Source organism: Tympanuchus pallidicinctus, unplaced genomic scaffold (assembly GCF_026119805.1).
Source record: "Tympanuchus pallidicinctus isolate F22 unplaced genomic scaffold, pur_lepc_1.0 scaffold1, whole genome shotgun sequence".
In the NCBI taxonomy this organism is placed as follows: Eukaryota; Metazoa; Chordata; class Aves; order Galliformes; family Phasianidae; genus Tympanuchus; species Tympanuchus pallidicinctus.
This window is the reverse complement of record NW_026294618.1, coordinates 68,572,921-68,598,150: the sequence shown is the minus strand read 5'-3', so window position 1 is coordinate 68,598,150 and position 25,230 is coordinate 68,572,921. Positions and strand designations below refer to the sequence as shown.

The window sequence follows — 25,230 nt, the reverse complement described above, 5'->3', positions numbered from 1 at the left end:
GACTGCAAAACTGAAATATTGCTTTTGTTTTCTAATTAGAAGAGAGGACTCGTTTCCCCCCTGGCATGATAGTATGGCTAAAAATCAATAAAGATCCAAGTAAATCATTCTGGACTACATTCTGGGAGTGTGAGACTCAGCTCCTTCTTTATTCAAGTTTTGTACATGAATTAGTGCCTGAGGACTCACTGACACCTTAGTTAAAGGAGTCATTGGAGCCTACATCGCTCCACTACTTCAGCCAATAGCAATGGTCAGCTTAATATCTGTAGACTCCGTCAATACCCATACAGCCGGTTATACACAAGCATTTAATATTCTAAGGTATGCTGGATGACCTTCAGTAGTTGCTCTGGATTGATTTACAGAATGGGAGGAGAGACAGTGGTCTAAGGTAACTCATAAGGGACAAATGTCACATTTCCTCACAGAAGGAAAAATACAGTGAAATAATACAATTCTTTCCCTTACAGAACAGAAGCCAAGCTGCCACAGGATGGGCTTGCTGATCATCAGGAGTACTGCGAGTCGTAGCACTCAATATTTAGCCCTTACCTGAACACTTTCCTAATGTATACTGTATGTTCTGAAATCAAGTTTGTGCCAGCCAATCCATTCGGCATCCAAAGACACAGTACAAAGACACTAGACAGTTAACAACTGTCTAGTGATTGCTACATTTACTCAGTATCTTCCACTCCTTCCTGGAATTTAAATATTATAGTCAGTGGTGCACTTTCTCTGTTCTGGTGGCTAACACTCATTGCTGCCATGTTTCTTAAGTGGAAAAGATCCATATCAAAATTGGACAATGTTATGGTTCTTTCTACTACCACGCACAGTGCAGAAGTTGGCAAGAAAGGCCAAATCTCCTGTCTGCTGGCTTACATCCCACAGCTGCAGGAAGTCTCAAATTTTTTACACAGAAAGAATTTCTGATTCCAAAATGATTTCCAGGAGCTCTCCAGTATGAGAACTGTCTAAAGAACAGAAATAAAAACAGGAACAATTAGGAGAGCTGCATGGCATATGGTCACAATCTATATTCTAAAACACATTATTTCTTCCCCAGTACCAGACATAGTAATTCTGAGTGCACAAAGTTTACCCTCCCTTCACATGTTTTGTCAGCATTATTTTTAGCAAGAGAATATATGTAACGCTCAACAACAGCATATACAAAGCAGAGACCTGCTCATGGCAGCATTTTCTTGAGGAAGTGCGTCAGAAAATTGAAGAGAAAAAGCACAACTTTTTCAAATAATGTTAGCTACTGATACAGCTTCACTTCTGTTTTGCAACAGAAAGGATCTTTGAACATATATGGTCCATTTCAGGATCCATTTCAGGATTTGAAGCTTATATCCCATATTCTGCTGTCACAGTGAATTTTTAACATTCAATTTGCCAGCCTGATTGATCCGTTTTGGAGTTGAATCTCAGATTATCACTCTGGAAGGTTATTGATGAGCACCAGAGACACAGCAGCAATCTGCAGAGAAACTGATTTTTTTTCCTTTTTCTTCTGTTCAGTCATTTTTGTGCAAGATATTCTTTTGTAGTTCAGCATGCACATAATTTTCTCCCTATCTGTTCAATTTCCCTCCAAAAAGAGGCAGAAATAATACCTTCAGGTATTCCTGTGAAGGTAGACTGTTTTCCACCAATAGAGCTGGGTTTTTAATACAGGTGTATTGCAATATCCTAGGATGAAAGGTAGAGACATAAGAGGTAAAAAGCTGTACTCAATACAAAATAATTTTATTTTCTTATTCCTTTGTTTTTAAAAGCCAAAACAATGTGATAAGTAGAAAATATACAAAGCAAAAGCCAAGCACTATCTGTTCTATTTAAACAAGCAGTCAATCAAATACAAATGAATGCACAAAAAAATCCATACTGTACATTACCAATATCCATAAATAATATTTTACCTATAATATTTTATAGTTTCCAACACTTCCTTTTGCAACTGACAACTGGTTTGAGGAATGCAACTCTTTCTATTGTTTCAGTGGTATATATATTAAGTGTCTGTCTATATTGCTGTCACTTCTGTGTTTGAACTTCATGAAGATATGGTTCTAGGATTTCAGTGAGCTAAGCTGGGAGCTGCTAACAAGTAATCAACCTGAGAATTCCGCTTACATCCAGGTTTTTCCAGGCACATATGTTTTTCATCTTGAATTTATTTGCAGGTGGACTTTGAAGAAAATTAATACATGCCTGGGCTGACTGGCAGCCTTCATAGGGCAGATGATTATATCAGACTGCTCTTCATTTGGAGACTGTAAATGTGTCATGTGTCTAGGCAGCTGCATGCACAATGGGGGCCAAACACAGTCAGCCAGCACTGTACAACTGCACAGGTTCCAGAAAGCGATGGATGAATCCCTTCAACATCCTCTGCTCACGTGGCTTGCACTTGCAATGGAAGTTAGATGCCTCCTGTGCATATCAAGCTCAGAAAAAGTGCATAGTAGGTCTGGTTGTCGTGGATGAGTTGTCTTACTTGCCTGCTCACAGTTTAGTTTGAACAGCATGTAACATTTTGATAAAATGACTTTGGACTGACATAGTAGACTATCTTCTTATATTGCAGAGGTTTGTGCATAATTCAATGGGAAAAGGGACAAACGCCTCTTTTCTGACAATGAACACAGAGTTGAGGGAGACTTCCAGAGTCCAAGCTGCCAGAGCAAGGGCAAAACAGGCAGCAAGTCTGCAAAACTGCCAAAGCCCGCAGGGCTCCTCAAGGCAGCTACATGCCAGCTTACATCAGACAGCCCACCCAAAACTCCAGGGGAGCTTCTGCAAAGTCATGGCAATGGAAGAAGCTATGGAAAGTTGCTGGACTGGAGAGCAAAGCTGGAGGAAAGGACTCATGCTGTGAAAATATGCTGGGTTAGAGAAAGGCATTGTTTTCAAACATTTGATTTTAATCTGTTTCACTCAGCAAGATTTAAATGCCTTATTTTTAAGATTTCCTTTCTAGTTCTAGAGACTAAAAGCCCTTTTTGTGGCATTAGCATGCTAACCTTACAGGGAGATGGGCCTTGAACAATTATCTGGAAAACACAGTGCACCTTTATTGACAAACTCATGTGACAGTGCATGTATTATTTTTGTTTTGGCAGACTTGTTTTGTTTTGGACTCCAAATCCTACTCAAGTAGGGAGGAAAATACTGAAAGGTTTTCTCATGCCAATTCCACAATGGTCAGTTGGTTTAACTACCATTATCACCTCACATATTTTCTAGATTTCCTTTGCAGACAGTGAGAGAAGAGAGGGATTGGCAAAGGCAGCAAGTCAGCCCTTGGGGCAGTCTGAAGCATATGAGCTTAGCTGTTATCTCTGCATTTCAATTGATACTAGAAGGAGATGAGAAAAAAAAGTCTTAGATTGGCCTCACTATCTGAACTGTATCTACTGAGAGCTGAAATTATGTAGGTGATGAACTTCCCAGAGATCTGCTGCAACTTTGGTAGGCAGCAGGCTCAACTGACCGCTCATTCTCTTCCTTCCCCCAGTGGGACTGCGATAGGAATAAGAGGAACAAGGAAACTCATGGGTTGAGATAAAGAATGTTCAGTGACAATATAATTTGTGAAGAGAAACAACAGCCAGAGTCATAGGAGTGTGAACAATATTATTAAGGGAACATTGTTTTCAAAAGTCTGTATACATTGTTCATGATCTCCAGCGGCGGAGAGGAGTACACACACTAGGCTAACGTGCTCATTTATGCTGTATTGCATGTCTGAATGAATCAGCTAACCCCAGAGAAAAAGGTCAACAGTAACTGGAGAAGGGAGCAAAAAAAATGGAGGGGAATTTTATTAATATTATTTAGAAGAAAATATAATTATGGAGTTTCTTCAACTATTCCTTTTCTGATTGTCACAATGGTAGGATAACATAACTACTTAAATGGTATGTGATGAGTTCAAAACCAAAGCAAACCTAAATAAATACATATTTTCTCATTCACGTAGCAAACTTTTACATAAACGTTAGATTTTCTGTACTGGTCTCTGTTGTGTACAATTTCATAATCTGTCCTCTTTTCCAAAATTTATAGTTAACTCTGTTCTGTTTTGGCCCAAATGCACTTTTTTTATTAAAGTGGTCCCATGAATTGGTTCTCTGTGCAGTTTTGGACTACACTAGCTTAATCTTACTGCTTTATTTATTTTCTAGCAGATAAATTCAGATATCTCAGGTCCCTGTTTACATGCATATTACAGTAGTTTCTTGTATACTTATCTGACGTTCTCTGATATTGCTTTTACCTGCAATTGAACACAGGCAATTAGGTTACAACGCTAATTGAATTTTCATGGCAACAATCCATTCTAATGACTACTTATGGGTCCTAATCCCATTGAAAAAATAACATAAAGGTTCTCTGTAAACATACCTGACAGTAATTTATAACATTCCAAATTGAGACAATATAGTGGAAATGCTAAGTCACGGCTTGAACCAGTGATTGAGCACCTGGTTGGAAGGCAGAGCCAACTAAGGGAAGCTCAGGTGCATGCAATGTACCTGAGTGACCAGAAGGGGTGGAGCCAGGATACACCCCTTCCCAGACCTCATTTAAGTGTTGGCAGTGGAGGTAAGGGTATTTTGGTAGAGATTCCTTTCTATCTGAGGTCTTCTAAAGGTAAGCAGCTTCTTTTCTTTATTTCTGTGTTTTCTGCTGTTGTGTTTAAGTAAATCCTCACTTGCTGCAGCCTATGTTTAACTGTTCTGCTGTTGTTGTGCTTTCCATCATGAAGCAGATCCTCAAGTGGGTATCTAGGTTTGGAGACTTAATAGTTACTGTAGTTCAGACCTAGAGTGTGTCTGAAATATGTTGGCTCTTTACAGTGTGATGAACCAGAACTGACCTTTTGCGTTTTCACATTTTATAATGTAAGACATTTGTCTTTAACTCTATCATAAGGTTTTGTACTCAGGAATTCTACTAAAAATCAGCATTTAGTTGTAGTTCATACTCTGCTTATTTCTAGCTCTACAGAACTATAGTTTCTTATGACTGCAGCAACCATACACTTCAGTCTTGCATGCTATGTGATGTGCAAACGTGGAAAAAATACTGTACATTGAGCAGGACACTCTAGAAATAACAGACAGATTACACCTCTGAAAATGCATTAAGTCTTTGTTGGCTATATAAGTCAAACTAACTTTAATGTTAGTCCATGTAAGTTATAAGCAGGTCACTCATGGCAAGTGAGTGAGATTTCTCTCATTCTGTAGCATTTTGTTGTAGATAGGCATACTTTGTAAAAGAAAGTGAAATAATGCTGTAGAAAATTGATTAGAAGTGAAGGAAAGCAAGAAAAATAATGTATTGCACTAGAAGAGTATTTCTGGTGTGTCTCTATATGGAACTTCTCCTGGACAACATCAGATGCTTCAAGTATAAATAAGGACCTTTGAACAGCATTATCCCTGCTAGCTGTTGACAGTCAGCACTAGTCACTAATTACTGTATTTGCAGCTCAAGTAGGTAGTCTCACTTAAACTGTTCTGATCTGGAAAATTCCTGCAGAAACCAGGGTGTCTTCTCAAGTTGCTCAGCTCCTGAGAGAAAATTAGTTCTTATAGCTTTCTTTTTTATTTTGCCGAAATCCATGCAGGAAACTTATTTTCTTTCATTGGTTGAAAGTTGCAATCCCTTCTCTGTTTGTTGTTATATTTGTTCAGAAATACCTGTCTTAAAAGATGAGGTAAATGTTAAATTGTTTTTGAACTTTTTGTTCCAAAACCTTCTGATACTTTTGCGTTGTGATATCTCACAAAAGCCTTGGCTTAGAAATATCACTATATTTTACTTTTTCTGGCTGAATTACAACACTCACAAATGAGATTAGAAAATGATTTGTTATTCAGGTAATTAGTTGGAATTTGAAATTGTTTAGAAGTACTTGAAGTCTGGACTTCTCATGAAGGGAAAAGCATTCTAAGGAATTCTAGAGAAACCCTGTCAGAGAACTGTAATGGTGACAAAGGAAGACTTTACATACCTGGGATAAATCTATATTGAATTCTTCCCAGATATCTAGTGAACTAACAGATGAACTAAATGAAATCAATGTTACTGCATTGATTTACTCCTTGTCCTTTTTCTTGGCAACTGTTTTGCACTTACTTTTGTCAGACTGCACTATTGTAAACCAAATCATAAGTTTCTTGGCATAAATCTTCTTGATGTTGAAGTCTCCTTAGGACTTAAATGGTAACTTTGGATGTTGACTCGTTTGATGAATGATAACTCATGGTAGTGACTGCAGCCCCAGTAACAGCTGGAGTTACATCCCATCTTGCTATGTCTTCCTTTGTGCTGCATAGAAAAAGGAAAATCTAAGAAGGTTCTGCCCAGGCAAGGTAAAGGATGTTTTACAGTATTCTTTCAAGACCAGTACAGCTACAAGGATGAGTGCATATGCCTCTCATCTGGACCTGGCACTATTCTCCAATTAAAAAGCAGTCTCTGAGGTCAGAGCTGCTCTGCCGAAGGGCTGCTTTTTGCATGCGTGAAGCAGATGGGGGCTATTTCTGCCAGGCTACAATCTTTTCACTAAGTCAGTGGCTGTTTCATATCTACAGGCTTGTACTCTATGAGTTCCCAGTATGGGTGTCTTCCTCTGATGGTCACTGTCACTTAGCATGCTGCCTAGGGCAGAATCATCGAGAGGAGAGTAGTAGAACATGATGTTGCTGCTGTGGGATCAGGTCCTTCATTTTGGCCATAATGTACAAGCCCTGTTGCATTGCCTCCTATGCTGCTAACCCTAACCAGGTCATTTTCTTGTCAACTGCTGCTAAATGACTATGGTATAGGTAACTGCCTATTGTACTTTCCATTTCCCAGCATCAAGTACTTGAAATACTTAGTTACCTTTGAAATCCCTTTGAGTATATTCAGTGATGTCAAACTCAAATTCTGCAGGTAGCTGGACAGGCAGGCCTGCAAGCAATTAGCAGGTTAAAAAAATAATAATAAAGTAGGTTTTTGGTGTAGCTGTTACTGATTTATTTTTTTTTTAAAGCTCTTTGTAAGCAATTGTGCTGGGTTTATCTCAGATAACATTGGGTTTATACATATCCTTGTACTTGAAAACGTTTGCTCTATTTGCTAGCAGCCTGCATACATGTAATTTGGCAAAATCTGCTTGTAAGACGATTTCAACTACATGTGGAAAATGTTGAAAGTTATCCTCAATCTGACCCTATGCACTAATTTACCTATAATTCTGGATGTCTTATTCTATTACCAAAATAAGGTGTTTATAACAAAGGGAATGACAGGCAGTTAATGTACTATAACTTTTTTGAGGTCATGTGCAAGGATATGAAGGGTTATTTTTCTGAGTAGCTGTTGGTTTTTTACCTTTTTTAAAATGTAAAATACACTTCAGAAAGATCTTTTATGTTTGGACATGGTGTCGTCTAGGGTTGGTTGGCCTCTTAATTCATGTACCACTGGACAACATCAGGCAGAAAATAATGTGACTGTCACATTAATCTAAGAATATTAGGAGAAAGCTAAAGAGCTGTGTTGTCTGAAGGTTACAAAAAGAGACTTGGGTATTACTTCTGCAGCTGCTAATTCTTAAGCTTAATTGCCCACCATGTGATCTTAGCGATAGCAGATCCCAATAATATTTATGTTAATTGATCTTTAACTGTCAGATTAATCCTGGGTGTTTTTCAGTATAGAAATCTATGCACATGCATGAGTTAGTACATTTATGCTGTACCATGAATTAAAAAGACCAGGGCACGTGGGCATGGGAACTCATTCATCTGTATTGGTGAACTATTATAACTATTTTCTTATGGAGTTGATTCAGTGCAATTAATGGTTTCCCTCTAGTGATGACTTGGCCATGGACTGTTCCACTGAATACTTCGGACACCACTGATCTATCTGGGAGGGTAAACATAATTTTATGACATGGATGTGAGTTACTCTGTAAGGTTGTCTCAGTGACAGAGGATGGTATGTTTAATGAATTATCATAAATGTAGCCTCAGTCCAGTGCAGTGGGTATATAACACATCTGCTGGAGTAGCAGAGCGACCTGCTCAGAGTGGTATGTCAGTCTTACAAAACACTTATATATAACATTGGTGTGTATGCATCTGATGTATCTAGGATGCACAGGGGCCATGTGTATTTGCTGAGCAGATGCACATATACAGATCTGTTACACAAGGTGAATAGATATAAGTTATACCTGCATATAGCACATGTATGACTGGTGTGAGATATCCTGTAAGCATAAATTATGCACGCATGTGCTGCATCTCAGGCAGCCAAATGTCTTCTATCCTGAGGCAAAAGTCCAAATTTATCAGTTTCAGGTTTCCTTTACCCTGTCAACAGCATCTCTAGGTCAAAACAGAGGCCTGTGATAAATGCAAGCTATTAACACAATGAGTGTCTTTGCTTCCCTCCTACTCTATGACTATGTCAAAGCTACAGAAGTAAGAGAACTTGGAAGTCTGGGGCTGTTATTGGGGATTTACTGAGCTTTCAGAGACCTTCAGCAAAAAATATGGTAATGCTCAGACCTTGTGCTCATTAGGAAGTGAAATCAGGTGCAGTGTAACTGGAACAGAATTCATAAATTCTCTTAGATGGGATTTCCTAAAATTCTGAAAGGAGCAAGTCCTCAATTCCCATTAAAACGTGTGGAAAACTGAGAAGTTAACTTATCTCAAGACTCTTTAAAATGTTATTTTCAATCTTTATGGCTTTCTAGGCAATGTTTTGTGGCTATAAATGCAGTATTTCACTGCATAGATATAGGTATTATGTAAAGATTTTAAACCCTCTATCCGGTATTGTATTACTGAGCTGTTTGCTGCTTTTATCACAAGCATTTATGGGAAACACAAGATGCAGCATGCACAGTGTAATGCTAAGAGTACTAGAAAAAGTTGTCACAGTAGCTGCTGCCAAATGCTTTCTTTGAAAACAATCTACTGCAAGCTTAATGAGATTTACTGTCTTAAAAATTATTTCAAGTCTTTAGTGTTTTCCTCTCAGCTAGTTATGTATAAAAATGATGAGCCAAGTAATCTCTATATAAAAATAGACAGAAAGATGTGCCTGAAAAATATTAAAGTAGTAAACCTCTAATTGTTGTAAATGACATGCCCAACAAATGTTTAATTATAGTTTCAGCCTCATTAATAAAGAACCCCATCACATTTGTGTCACATAAGATCTTTTCTGTTGTCTTAGGCTTTTTTTATTGAGGATTCCTCTGCACATATGTGTATCCATCTGTCCAACCACATCCTAAGGGACCCAGAGAGTGAGAGAATGAGAGACTGCTTTATGTCTCTGTAAGCAGTTGTTCCACATCTACTCTTCTCTGTACCGCATTGTAACTGAAAACCCATTCATTTAAGTTTTGAAGTATATATTTCAAGCTGCATTCACCAGGAATGAATCTCCTTTCCTTTTCTTGACCACATTCTTGCAGGGCTCTTGAAGCCTGAGCACTGAGTTCAGGCTTGGCAGGTCCCTACCCCCTTCCAAAGCCTAGGTTTAAGCCATATTTGGGTTCTTTTGTGGTGATGTTTGCAATCCAGCAGGGAAGTTCAAGAGAGGATAGATGAGCCTTAACAGTGTTTAGATCAGCCTCCATTTCAGAGCTGAAAGGTGACAAAAAGTGCAAAAGTGAAATTGGTCCAGGAAGGTTTTAAACAGCGAGCCATAAATTATCCTTCCCTTTTTTTCCACTCCTTCCCCCTTCTCAAGAGAAGGCATTTCCAGTAAAAGCTAAATTTGTCTCAAAAGTTGGCAAAACTCTTTTCAGCACTGCTGCTAAGCTTTGCTGCTAAGAAGGACCCCTAGTGTTTTTGCTCGAGTTTCTTTCCTGACTCAGGTATTTTTACATATTTCATATATGTATGTACATATATAATTATGCACATGCATAGATGTATGTGATACACAGTGCAGGGAAAGACTTTCCTGTTGTGTCACTCAAAGCATGCACACTTATCTATTCCTATGTCTGCAGGGCTGGCTGTTCCCAAAGGCATTCTGTGCAATATGGAGAAAGCCAGATTTATAACCAAGTAGTGACTGTAGATACACTGATCAGGAATACGTGATTACATGGCATAAAACTCAAATAGCAAAGGGCTTTCTGTCTGAGTGGCATGGTAACTCCTAAGGAGGATCACCTCAGCCCCAAACTTCTGAATGTCTCTGAGGAAGGACGTTTGAGAAAGGGCCATATATAAATTCAGCTCTGTAATATGTGGAATACAAAATTTAACACAGTGAAACTTGTTTAAGTGTATAATTAGGAGGTGTGGAAAACAGAAAATACTGAGGAGGAATCAATCAAAGACTGAACAAGAAGGAAATGGAAAATAGACATTGTTTAACTTCAGAATCCCAGTCAACCTTTTCCTGCAGTGGCACTTGATCTTATCTAAATGTCTATTCAAACTAACAGCTAGGAATTAGCAATTTTTAAGAGGAGAAAGAAAGGGTAACATAAATTAGCATAAGACTCAGTGAATGATACTTTTGGTGACAGGAAGTACAATGCTCTAGTGATAGACTGTTGATTTGCCATTTGAGCAGGTGATTGGAGGACCAGAAGTCTGTGCCTGCCACCCACATAACTTTTTTTTTTTTCTATATGATTAAGACATTCAGCTTTAAGACTTCAATGTGGATTTTCATTTGTTACTGACTACACTTACTGGGCAAGAGTTACTCAGGCTACTTGGGCATTTTGACAAATTGTTTTTGACCTGAAAAAACACCAGTTACTCAACACAGAAACATACAGAAAAGTTAATTATGACACTCAACATATATTCCAGGTTGTATTTTGACCTTTTGTGAGGAAAGTGTTTCAAATTTCCAGCTCAAAATGTTTTAGTAATGTACACTCAAAACACTTGGGTTGAGATCTAGATATAAATTTATCAAAATTAGCCAAGGAAAATAAAATAACTGGCTTAATTCAGACACTTGATTCATATAAATTTTCATATTATACCATCTTCTGCCTGTGTAGTACTCTCAGTATCTCCCTCCCCTTGTTTTGCAGTCTGAGGGTCTGTGTTTAATTGCTTTCATCCACAGCACACTTTGTGTGGCTTCTCCTAGTTTAGGTGAGATCTCTCTCTCCGGTGTCTTGATTGGTCAGTTTTCTTTAGATGAAAAGCCTGTTTTTCTAATCAAAAGTAGTGTCTGTTTCTGGATTTTTAACTACAATTACAAAAATTCTAATTTTCAAAGTAAGCTTTCAACCTGTAAATTTTCATCTCATGAACTGGAAGAAGGGTATCTTTTTCATTAACTACTAGCAGGATTGTCTCTTTTATTAGGTTGTCAGTTTAAAAAAAAAAAAAAAGAAATGCATAAGATGTACTGAAATTTTCATGTAATATCTTCCACAGCAAAGCTGTACTATACACATTTTAGAAATTATCCACAATCAGACCCTTGGCCAGAAGTTTATTTCTAAAGACGTTTTACTAAAGGCCTCCTTGTCTTCAGATCAAGAATTTTTCCAACAGGAAAAAGTTCATTGTTAGTTTGCTGATGACACTAATTAAGTAAATAAGCATGCAAGTGAATAATTCATACCCAGTAAAAAGTATCTTAATTGCACAACAGAAATGTTTTGTTGCTTGTTATTCTAGTAAACAATGACCCTCTGCAACATAAGGTCATAACTAAACTGTTTTTTTTTCCTGAATCTGTACGCATAAACATAAGCAGTTTCGCTAGAGTTCTTTAAAGAGACTTTAAGTCGCACTGCTGGAAAAGTAAGAACATAGTGTATTGTCGCTTTCTTACCTTGGTTTATACTAGCTTTTGTGGGTTTATTGCAATGCTTTCTTGTGTAAAATGTATCACTAATCTCTAGATCTTTTTGTCTTCTGAAAGTTCTTTCTCTTCCTATGTCTGTAAACTCCAGAATCATAAAAAACGAACGGGGGTGGGGGAGGAAAAGCCCTTCTAGTCAAGAGTTATTCTTGACTGGCCGTATGAGCTTCACACTCTTAATATTAAGGCAGGGCCTGAGGGGGTAAAAAAGATAAAGAAATATTCTGGCTTATAAGAAAATGGACAAGAAACAAGAACAGTTATGTGTCTAGCTAAGTCTGACATGTGAACAAAATATTTCTTCACCCTGTTGACAGAAGGTAGTTAGATCACCTGCTTCTCTTTTGGAATTAACTCGCTTATGTCTTACTGAGAACAAAGTAAATAGAGTTCCTAATATTTTCATGAATGCAGTATGTCAGTGAGACAGCATTCCCTATGGGGAAAGGTTTGTTTTCTGCAGAAACAAAACCCAGCTGATGATAGTTTGGTTTCTTATTCTGTTTGCTATAGCTGTAAAAACTGTAGTCAAATATTTTATATACCTCTGATCTACTAATAAAATGCGTCTGTGGACATGTTTAATCTGCAGTCATGAGATTTGAGCATGTACTTAAAGTTGTATGCATGATGTGACTGAGCAAATTAGCCATTTACCTTTTGTTTTCAGAGGAAGTATAGTACTACTATAATTTTGAAATGCTCAACTAATTGCATTACTAACCCTTATATATCTGAAATTTTGTCTCATTAGTTAAGTACGTACTAGTAAGCTGAATGATATCAGAAAATGCTCCCTGGTCTTGTGGCATGTGATGCACTCTGGCCATTCTTACAGCAAAACTCTTCAAATCAGAGACTGTGTGTCTGAATCCAAACTTGGAAACTGGCTTCTGCTAATGGATTTTTGAGTAAGAATGGAAGAGAATATGATTGTGCCCAGGTCAAACTGGCTCAATGCTTGGGGTTGTTAAAATATTAACAAATCAAAAGCCTGTTTCACTGTCCAGAATTACTCCCTGGATCTGTTTAGTTCATGAGTAATACTCACAATCATCATAACCACAACTTTTCTGTAGGATTACTTAGGAAAATCAGCATTAGGTACACAAAGGGTGGTGAAAGTTTCATTGAGCAAAACCAGGCCATTTGTTTTCAAATCCAGGTGTTAGATGAACTGCTGATTATTGCTGTTTATTGGAGTAATTGTTGAAAGTGTGCTAGGAATTTCTAACAGAGACAGATATTTGGGAGATGACTCATATCACTGCAAATCTAATGCAGAAGAACTATTAATTTTTTAATTGTTGAATAATTTGCCCAGTTATTGAAAGTTCAACACTTTGTTGGTAAAGATGCTTTGAAAATCCTGAAGTCTCTAGATACGTGTACTGTAGAAACTATCAATGAATCAGAAGGAAATAGAGGCTTCAGCGAGGGCTTTTCACTTCCCCCCAGCAACAAACATTAGCTACTGTTAGAGACCTAGTTCTAGTCATAATGGAAGCATATCTGGTCTAGTTTAATAAATTCTATATCCTTCACTTTGGACAGCTATCTAAATTTTTGAATCTTTTCATTACAATATCATATCTCATTTTCCTTTCCATACCTCAGAAACAAAGTGATCAAGCAGTTGATTTCACAGAAACATGCATAATGTAACATGGCTGTGCATTTTCCTATTAACAAGGTTGGAAATTGAATGTAAGAAAGTGATTCTCCTGTTTGTTAGTAGTACCTCTGCCCTGCTACTGTTTTTTTTTTTTTTAAAAGATATATTTAGCAAGTAGAGAAGTGACTCTGCTTTGGGCAGTAATGTCATATGAAAAATTAGAGCTGGAAAAAACACGAAAAACAGGCCATTTCATCAATTTAACTCAAACCATGAAAAGTATCTGCTTCAGATAGAGGAGTCTGAAATATGAAACCTAGAACAATAATATAAGTGCTCTGAAAAATAGAGGATAAAGAAAGCCAATAGCTTTCATTTTCTAAAGAGCTCGTGGTTTTGGATAGCTTAAAATACTTCAACTTGCTCTTGGACAGCTAGAACACAGAAAAGGATAAAGGATAGTGTAAGAAGAACAGAAGCTGTTATAAGGCTAATGAACATTATTTGACTGAGGCATTGTATAATTTACAAAATTAAAGTCATATGGGCTTTGTCCTTTACCTACTGTTTGCAGACTTTTTTTAATGTGATCAGAGGTTCAATTTTTTTTTAAGAAACCTAAGTGCTTTCTCTATGTTTTTCACATTAAATAAAGTTAAATCATTTCACTTTCCACCAATGCTCTGTTCTTTCAGCTTACCATTTTCCAAACTTTTCAGAAAGAAAGTTCTTTGTGACTCTTTGGAGCCTTCTAAAATTTCTTTTCTTTGAGTGTAATTTTTCCAGATGGCAAAGATTTTAAAACATCCAGTTGTATAGTGATCTGATCAGCATTTTAGTAGTAGTTAAAAATGTTTACATAATATGTAGAGAGAATACATGATGGCTTGTGGAGATACAAAGATTTTATTGCAGCACTAGTTGTGCTGTCTGTGTTACTCACATGTACTGAAGTCATGAGCATGTGTTGTTGTCACTATTATTTATTTAGTGCCAAAAACGTGCTCAGCAGCACCTTGTTATGAATATAATAAAACCTTTTTACAACATGGGCTATCATGTATTTACATTAGTCTCTATTTCTGAAATATTTCAGAATACACTGTAGAGTCTTTAAATTCACTTTGGTTTTATTTTCCAACCTCCTTCTCCCTCTAAATTCTAGCTTCTCTTTCCCTCCCCCCATTCCTTCTGTCTCACATCACATTCAAAATTTAATTTTGTGGTGTTAACCATCAGCACCAGTACTTTGCCATTTGCCTGGTATAAACACTGGTACTTCTTGCTGCAAAGCTGGGAATCCAGAGATCCACTGAGAAAGACCAAGTATTTCTAGCTCTGAAATAACTCATAACTCATACTCAAGAGCAGAAAATCTCTTGTAGCAGAGTTTGGAGGGAAGAAAGATGATTTTCCTATTTTAATTTAATAAAAAGAGGGGAATGAATATACCAGGGTTTTTCTCAGGCAAATGCCTCCTCTTTTACTACCCTAGTTGCTGAGCACCACCTGGGAAATTGTCAGATGCATCTGAGCTTAGTGCAAGGCAAAGGAATGACAATTGGGAAGGGAAACACCTCTGAACTTTGGGTGGAGCAAGCAAGTTCAGCTGTGATGAAACCCACAGCATAGGTGAACATTTAATTTGAAGAAGAAACCTGACCATAACAACCTGTGTGTAGCATTCCTGATACTTTCAACCCTGCCTTCAGACAGTGGCTCTGGGAATCCTCTGAATGCACACATGAGCCTTATTTCATTTAAGCTATATTATTTAAGCATAAGGGCTATTATTTCTGTGAACATCTTTCTTCTGACCATTTTCAGTACCATTAATAACCAGTAGCTTGGTTAAGTGTGGAAAAACTAGTGGAAGCATAGTGTATGTGAAACAAATCTCTGGCAGCTTTTGCATGTCTCAAGTGCAACTGCCTAAAAAGTATTCTCAGTTACCTGTAAGGCTGTGGGGGCTTTGCCTTCCTTTAAGAAATTTTGACAGGTTTTGCAGCAGCAAAGTTTTCAGTCTGTCCACCTTCAATTTCAGTAACTTCCTAGCTATTGAAGATAGCTTTGTTTTCAGGTGAATGGCACTTGCTTGTGATCATGAATGAGCCTGTCTCCTTTTTAAGCTTTTTGTACTTATGGAAACTAACAAGGAAAAAAAAAAAAAAAGGAATTTGGCACACGTAGCTATCTGAATAATGCAGCAGTAATGTTAAAATTCATTAAGTATACTAAGAATTCATCATGTTATTTTACATGGTAATATTTTTTCCTAATTCTAATAAGAGTAGTAAGTCACAACTTGTCTACTTCATAATCCTCAATCCTGAAGTTACAAGGGAGTGTTTGACATCATCTTTTCTGATCTTCATTACAACCACACCACAAAGCTTCCCTAAATTGAAGTATGCTTAAAGTAAAGCATATCTGTGCCTCTCACTTTCTCTGCTCTATGCTCACTCACTCATAATTCAAACTTTATTTTGAGACTGGTGAAAAGAGAGATAATCCATGGCTTATTGAAGTAATTTTTTCCAGTGAAAAGATCTTTCACTGTCAAAAACATATGCCTAACATCTTCTGAATTAGTCATGCAACAGCTTCCAGCCATAGGATCTTGCCTTTACTTTGTATTCTAGGCTGAAGACCCAACTCGTTGCTGAAATTTTACTGCCATGAAGGTGCTTATTTATACAGGCTGTGGTCAAATTTTTTACAGTGAGCTAAATAAATACAGTTTCAGAAACCCTTGGCTAGGAGGCATAATATTCAGTCACTTATTCATTCCCTGACAGTAACAATAGCTAGTAATTTAATCATTTTTTATGGCACTTCTCTAGAGTTTCACCCTTCTTGAACCTTGATCCTCATAGAAAACAGTTGTGCAGGAGTTGCTACCTCAGATCCAGATTCAGGCCTATGGCAGAGGATTATTCTCTACTGCTCCTGGATGCTGAGCTGCTGCATCTGTGTGGGAGGTAGTATGTCTGGTAAGAACAGTACAGTCACAGAATGACCTGGGTTAAAAGGACAATAATGATAATCAAGTTTCAACCCCCATGCCACGGGCAGATTGTTCAAGAGGCAAGTCTTAACTGTGAATCTGTGACTTCCTTTTAACCATACAGCACCTAAAGAGATTAAATCTTAATCTTGGCCTTTGAACCTAAACAGTGTGACCATCATTCCCTTCCACATCTTCAATTTTTTGTTATGCAATAAAAAAATGAACACTATATTCTATCCATTGTGTCTTAAGACTCAGTTAAATGACTGCATCCCACGGTTAAATCCACTCAATGCTATTGTGAGGGTAGGTAGCATTTAGCAATCCAAAAAGCCTGCCTAAAGCAAATCTTATTGCACTTAAGACATGAGCCTCTGTGATCACTTCTGAAACACTATGCAAGTGCTGGCCTACAGTTTTCACATTGCATACACCCCGCAGGCATCCTCCTAGTAGTAATAAATTTGTTTGCACTTCCAACAGTGTCTTCAGTGCTTATTTCTACAGGGTCTAACAAATCATGTGCTACATGAAAGGATTCAAATTGTTTATTTGGTTCTGTTTTGATGGTCTAAGTTCCAAGATAGAAATTACTCTTCTTGGATTTGGGGGGGAGGGGGGAGAACAAGACATCCTCTGATTGCATGTTAATGCTCTGCTTGTTCTACTCAACTACAATGTGTAGCAATGAAATGTTTATTTGGGTAGCTATTTGACATCTCTTAAGGTCTACTTCATCCTCACTATTACTGTAAGTTACTCATAATGGTTACATTTGTTGCTGGAGCTGAATAGAGGTGCATTTGATAATGTTTGGTATTCATTCTAGTTCGTATGTGTTCATTTTTTTTTGTCAATTACAATTGTGATGTGCTGAAGACTGCTTTGTTTATCAGCATCTTATGATATATGATTTTGCACCAAGAGGTCCACACTTAAATTAAGGGGATATTGGATGTTTGCCTTGCTAGATCTCACCAAATCTGAGAAAATGGAAGTGGTGAGAGGACCAGCATGACACTTCTGGTTCCATATGAGATATGGAGCTTAAGAAGCTCCATTAATAATATTGTGGGACTGCTTGGACACTTTTAGTTTCAGATAATACACAGACTGCAAAGGCTCTGACTATGAAAATTACATTTTAATTACTTGAGTCAGTATATAGTTTCAGAAAAAAATTTAAGTAGTTTGGATATGCTTCTACAGTAACATAAGGTCAATGCATCAGCATGAGACTCTTGTGTCAGAGTTTAAAGCAGATCAAACTAGAATCATCAGCGATAGCATGCACATGCATATCTCCACTTAATCCTGGTTTAATGAACTTTACTTTTAATGAATTGTACTTTTGGAGTACTCTGTAGTATAATAAGTATTATTATAATAAGTATTTGCATAAAATGACTAATTTTCATTCATTTCATGAAGAGAATAATTGTCCCTGCATTTTTTGAATGAAAGTTTTCATGTGTATTGAAATACTGACATCTGTGTGAAAGTTAAGAGGTTGATAGTGTTTAAGAACTGTACCTAGGCAGCAATTTTTTGAATCACCAGAAATACCTATAAGATATTCTGATAGTGTTGCTTAAATTGCTTAATCTTCACATTGTGTTTGGGAAGTCCCCAGGGGCTTAGCTTAGCTCAATGCGACTGATGTCTAATTTTGTGTGATGTGTACTGGCAAACACATGCTCTGTTGTACTTTAGCATGGCCAGCATGCATCATTCTTCTAGAGGACATGGGAAGTCCCTCTCCTTAAATGTTGGCTGAACTGCCCGTGTTGGAAAAAGAAGGGGGGAAAAAAGCTTTATTTCAGGAAGCTGGTACATTACCCTTCTTCTGGGGAAGATACTGTTCCTCTAATAAAAGAGGGGGACTGTGGTAAGAGGCATTTCTACACATCTTTTTAGAAGCTATTATATTTAATAGTGATTTGGAAACCACACTGGATTCTTGTCTGTACAATTTAAACATATACACTATCAAGTCCTAAAGGGTCAACCGTTACTTAAAATTGATTTACTTGTTATTTAAAGTGCTTTTTAGGTAGAGTTTTAATACATTGGGAATGACTTAATGGAATTTTTAAGCAAAATATACTTAACATACCAAATCACTTCAGGCTTAAGAGGTTAACACATCCAGTGTTCAGTTCTTACTTGGGCAAGTTAAGCTTTGAACTGTTAGCATCATCTTTATCTAGCAGAAACTTTGTTCTTATTTGGCAATATAGATATTTACTGCTCACGGATAAAGATACTGTTTAAATTGTACACAGTTCTGAGAATTTTTGCTGTGTTTAGAGGAGTCATTTTCAGCTTCTATGAGCGTTAATAGCTGATTCTGTTTTTCTGCTATTTCCTGCTGTCTGGCAATACTTTTGTTGCAGGTCATGTGATTTGGCTTCTACTGAAGCAGTTCTGGACCAATTTAATTGCTGTTGTTAAGAAATAAACTTTGACTAACCCATGGGTGTCCAACCTTGTTACTTGCCTGGGCTACACTGAGTGAACAAGAATTGTCTTGGGATGTGTATAAAATGTATAGTTTATGTATGGAACGAAACTTTTAAAATGCATTTTTTTATTAAAATATTTTTAAAAAGCAACAAAAGCATAAACTAGTAGGATACTTGACCTTGTGTAACGAATGCAAAATGTCTGGTTCTGGAAGTGGAAGTAACTGCAATTCAAAGTGAGTTCTCAAAGTGTTTGTCAGATTTCTGATGAAATTTGCTTCTTCCTGTGCTTAATCTTTGACAATTTTTCACAAATGTATGTAATTCCAAACAGCACTGACATGAATGATGTGATTGTGAAAATAATTTTACTTGTTAAAATAGAACTTATAGAAGTCTGGTAAAAATAAATAACCAAATATTTTCTGAATTGAATATCTGATTGCAACTCTGTAAATTACCAGCAAATTTTTGAATGGAATGTATTTATATTAACTGGAAATGGAGTTGCAAATACACAAAATTACTTTTTGGGAATCTTGAAACCTATTCTCAAATAGGCTGTGTATTTTTTTGTTTACAGGAAAATGTTTAGTTAATGTAATGAAATGTGTAAAATTATTTGCTATTACTTGAACTCTCTATAATTAAAGATTCATTTCAAATGGTGTTATGGATTAAAACATAGCACAGATAAAATTATTTTTTCACCTTGAAGATGCATGTTTAACTAGTTTTGGGGAGTCAAATCCACTGAAAGTTCTAAAGCTGTAAGCCATCTTTTGTTTACAATTTATGGCACAAATTTTAATTTTGATTCCATAAATTACTTGGTTTCATTTTGAAAACAATACAATCTCAATTTTACCCTCGCTTAGATATCTTCTTTCAGAAAAGTAAAATGACCCCAAAATCAGCATCCAGACTTCTAAGGAACTCCTGGATTTGGAGATGATTCAAATTATTGGACTTTGATATTCACACCTCAGGTGGCTTGCATTACATTACTGATTTCTCTTTTAATATTTCTCAAAAACTTTGTGTGATGCACTGATATTTCATCAAACATGAGTTGCTGGCATCCACTGCATTGTCTTCTATTAATTTTACAGGTTTTTTTTTTTTTTTTTTTTTAACCAGCCATCAGAAGTTTGCCACCAGTGTTCCCTGAGAGGTTGTGGACACCCATCCCTGGGGAGCCCGGTCTAGTGGTTGCCAATCTTGCCCATGGTGGGAGGGCTGAAGCTAAATGAACATTGGGGTCCTTTCTATGTTGTAGTAAAGTCTGTGCTGAAAACAAGTGTGGATATAACTGTACTAAGAAAGCCATCTGCTTGAATCAAACAGTGAGGTACAAGATGGCCTTGGTGGCAGGCATGACATGATCAAGTAATTTTAAATAGATTATTAATGCTTTTATACTGGAAATTAGTAAAATTACTCTGAAGAGGGATGGACTGCTGTCCTGGGGGGCAAGGAACAAAGGTACTCTTAATATAGAATTTAGTGAGTTTTGTGAGAATTCTTAGTTCTCCAATTCTTCTATGTAAGAAATCAAATCTGGTTGAGAATTTAAATGCTACAACACTTTTTACCCAGTAGATCCTATTCTTTGGGTCTATCACTGTACAGGTTTCCTTTAAACTTGTCATTTACATAATCTGATTATGTACTGTTTGTTTTCTTTGTCTGCTGTGCCAGTGTAATTACAATATGTAGAGCAGCCATGATATTTTGACACTGAAATCCCCCAGTATGCTTAGCTTTAGAACAGTGGATTCAAACTGCATGCTTAAAATATTATTAAATTCTGGGTCACAAGATTGGTGTGTTATTCTTTTTTCTTTTTTTTCTTTTTTTTTTTTTTTTTTTTCTCCACACCAGATTGGGAATTTTAATTGAAGATTTTGGAAGAGAGGGGTGAAGGTTGTCTTATTTGACACATGGGAACAGGTCAGGTTGAGATTAGAGTTTTGTTTTTTCATTTATCTATTTTTTCTTTTTTTAGTATTACTCAGTGTGCACCTTTATAAATATGCTGCAGTAAAAGATGGAATACTGATGTCCTGGTACGTGGAAATCAGCTAACTACACAAAATAAGTTTGCTTTGAAACATATGATTTAAACTTCATGTTGACATAAAAATATACAAGAACCTTCTCTTAAGGGAAGTGGTAGAAGACATCACTCAAATTATGTAAAATTTTACCCTTTATGAAGAATTCAGAACTATATTACAGAGATGAGTCATACATTGGCCGGGATGGAACAAGATGACTTAAATCTTTAACTATAGGCTTATTTGCCCAATGATTTATCTTAGTTTAGTAAGAAGATAAATATGCTTCTGGATTTGATGTCCAAACAACACCGAAGACATTCAATCTGATATTATACTTCTGTTACTCACATAGATGTATATTATATCATGGGTGATACTTCTTTCACACAGAAATACCATAGTGAAAGGGTAAGATGTGATCTTTTCCTGGAGGCATTCAAGGCCAGGCTGGATGTGGCTCTGTGCAGCCTGGTCTAGTGGTTGGTGACCCTGCACATAGCAGGGGGGTTGAAAATAGATGATCACTGTGGTTCTGTTCAGCCCAGGCCATTCTATGATTAATATCTTTTAATTTAACAAGTTCACATTAGTACATATTTAGCAATAGTTTTGTCATGTTACTGTGCCTGAAACTTGTGTATGTATTAAACATGTCTCTATAAACAGGTATCAGCACTCACCATTCTGATCATTAATGACCTCCTCTATATGATCTCTGATCTGCAATGTACAAGATCACAGAACTGTCTAGAATTCATGTAAGTTAATGGTTTTTGAGTTTCCTTATTTCGTCAATTATGCCCAGTTATGGGCATAACTGTTATGGCCGAGGAAACGGCCAGAAGTTATACCAGAGGAGGTTTAGGTTGGACAATAGGAGAAACTTTTTCTCTCAAAGGGTGGTCAGCACTGGAATGGCTGCCCAGGCAGGTGGTGGAGTCGCCGTCCCTGGCAGTGTTCAAGAGGCGCCTGGATGAGGAGCTACGAGAGATGGTTTAGTAGCTTGTGGCACTGATAGGAATGGGAGGGTGGTTGGACTGGATGATCTTGCAGGTCATTTCCAACCTTGTGATTCTGTGATATGCAACAGTTTCATCCTTTATCTGTTTTGTTTTGGTATATTCAGTAGCATGACTTTGAAATAACGTAAGACAGTAATGTACTTAATAAAAGTGTTATTAAAATTTGAAACTATATGTAGTCTTAATTTGCTTTTTTTTCATGCTGATGGCATTAAGATAATAAAAAATGAAGGATGGTGATGCTTCATAGGCAAAGCTCAAAAAGCCATCACGATTTTGAACAGCAATTATATAAACTCTCCTTTGCTAGAAATAGAGAGTTCTGTATTAAGTCTGCTTGTATGGATTAGGAGAGCAAGTTGCAGACAGATCTATCAGCAGTAAGAAAAGTATTTCTTCACAGTAAAGTAATAATAAAAAAGCTTTGTTAGGAGGAATGTTCCTATGTCAATATTTTTCCTTGCTGGGGTTCCATCTGCATCTGCTCTGTAGTATCAGTTAAAGATTTTCCTCATTCTACAGCCAGTTAGCACTGCCAGGCTGTTATTCTCCTTCCAAGGATATTTACTTTCAGCTTATGCTCAACCAACTTGCAGGATAAATTCTTTTGTTCCTTATTGTATTAAACTTCCTTGTGTACAGTAGCATTTCATCACATTTCTATCACTCAGGTCATATATTCAACTTGTTTCTCTTCTGTCTTCTGGATTGATGATGCTTCCTGTTTCAGTTTCATCTGCAAATCATAAGTTCATAATGATTCTTTGTGAAGAAAAATGTTTCAAGGTACTTAAGTCGTGCAAGACCTCTTCTGTTAACTTCCTCCACTCCAGCTGTATTCATCACTACTCATTTTGCATTTACCTCATTAGTCTATTTTTCAAGATAGCCAAAAATATCCAGTTTAATTACCTGTCACATTAAATGATCTTACAGAAATCAAGCAGTCTACATGACTGCCTCTTCTTATTAGATCAGTTTTTTCATCCCCCAAAAGATATCAATGTAACGTTCTGTGCTTTATCCTTTTTTTGCCTATTTCTACCTTTGCATATTTACTTGTTTCTTGAAAAATTGCCTCTAAGCCTAATATTCTATGATGTGTTATGCAAACTGACATTTTCAATAAATGCACAAAGCTTGCTGCTCACAAAACTTATGATACTGCTTCATCTTGAAATAATAAAAAAAAAAAGGCAAAAATATCCCAACAGTTTCCAACAAAGTAATGTAAACAAATATTCCTAATATTCTCAGGCTCATACATTTTCCCCAAAGATTTGCATTTTTTCTTGTGTAAGATAAAATTGGTGATAGGGAAAATATGTTGGCAAAAAAATTCTAATTACTATATATTAGCTCTTAAAATTGGATAATCCTTCATTCCTGAATTAAGAAGCCTTTGCAGAGTTTGGCAGAGTAGACTTTTTGTATCATGTATTTCCTTTCAAGTTTGGGCCTCAGTCTGATGCTTTCTGACCCATCCCACGTCTGTGTTCTGGAGCAAGTGTGGGACATCGTCTTAAGTATGCCCTTATGGATACATTGTGTATTCTGGAAATGCTCATTGTTAAAAATGAAATTATCAGAAAAAGATTAAAAAATTGTTCTAGTGTCTGTATTGATAAACAGACACTAAACAGACACTAAAATAAAAGCATAAAATTTCACAACTGGATGCTCATTAGAGTTCTTTTGCTTTGCTAGGTCAAATTCGGCTGTTTTTAAACTCTGCCAACTAAGACTTATGGATTTTCTGGCCAAATTTGTTTGTCTCAGCTTGTTTATCCCAATTTGTATCATTTTTTGAGATTATAGCTTTTGGTATTTGCACAGAACCCTGTCTGGACTCGCTTCACACAAGAGAAACTTTCTGAAACCCAGACTTTGGGTGCATTTGGCGTAGTATTTTTTTTTTTTTTTTAGTTTTCTGTTCCAACTCATAGTGACACTAGTCCTTGCTGCTTTTTTTTTTTTATACTTTGTGTACTCTAATGTTTATATGAACTTTCTCTATTTCACAGTTAAAGTAATTTCCAGTACTTCAGGTCCAAGATATTAGCAGTAGTGGAGAAAAATGGTATTTTTTGTTTATCATCTAACTTTTGCTTGCTGACCTATGGAAACTTGTAATTGCTTCCAGATACAGGGCTCTAGACTCAGTGTACTAACAACTCTTGTTTGGTTTCAAAATGTTTTGGTTTTTTTTCTGAGAAACTCAGTTTTTTCTAAATACAGGCAAGAAAGGTTGTGTAGAAAGGTTGCTACTGGTGATTTTTACAAGGTTAGTGGAAGAATAAGAGGCGTCTCCTTTGTTAACCTGAAGTGAAGCATCCTGGCATTGTATCTGAAGTAGCCATATCTTCAGTGTAAAACTTCAGAAGTTCATTTGTTCTTAACTTGATAGCTAATTAGAGAACAGTGTGAAAAACATCAAGTTAAAAAGGAGAAATCCAGTTAATTTTTTTCCTTAAATTCAAAATTTACATTTTGGGAAATTCACTCCTGACAAAATATGCTCTTTATTTTGAGAAGCAGACAAAATTATAGAACAGATTCTGCATTTAATGACAAGCAATTACAGATACTCAGTGTATTCTAATTCCATAATTCTTTAAAGTAATTGCATGCATATTGCCTTTTTCCACATTCAGAATCTTTCACAAACATTCTTAACCAATTACTGTTAATACTCTTATGCTTTACATTTTCCTAAGCAGAGACCAATATTTAATTTACAGACTTCAAAGCTAGGCATTGAAACAACTATTTCAAAATACTAAGTATGGAAGACATTGCATCAAAATGGGGAGAGTTTTACAAGTTCAGTTTAGGCAGGCATCTAGATGCTGCTTTTGCAGCTAAGAGCTGCTACATCTTTATGTCAGAAAATCATTCCCTGGGAAGCGCCTCAGCCTCTGTTCCACATTTGTACCATTTGCTTCCCCTTATTCAAAAAAAAAAAAAAAACAACTAGATCATGTGCAGCCAAATTTTGATCCATTTTAAACCAGCTTTGTCACAGTGTTTATTGAAATGAAAACCAGATCAATACCCTCAGAGATTGTTATATAGAACAATAGACTGTGATATTATATATATATATATACATATATATACATGTATATATATGTATGTATATATATATATATATATATATATG

General features: G+C 36.5%; 2 long non-coding RNA genes across 2 annotated transcripts in view; one reads left to right on the top strand and one right to left on the bottom strand.

Moving 5' to 3' along the window:
• LOC128086655 (uncharacterized) overlaps nt 1-25,230 on the bottom strand; it is a 631,060-nt gene that overhangs the window by 250,669 nt on the left and 355,161 nt on the right. The window lies entirely within an intron of this gene.
• On the top strand, nt 4,641-23,599 carry LOC128086664 (uncharacterized). Its single transcript, XR_008209472.1, has 3 exons — nt 4,641-4,671; nt 21,712-21,803; nt 22,739-23,599. It is a non-coding gene; the product is annotated as an uncharacterized LOC128086664 (long non-coding RNA).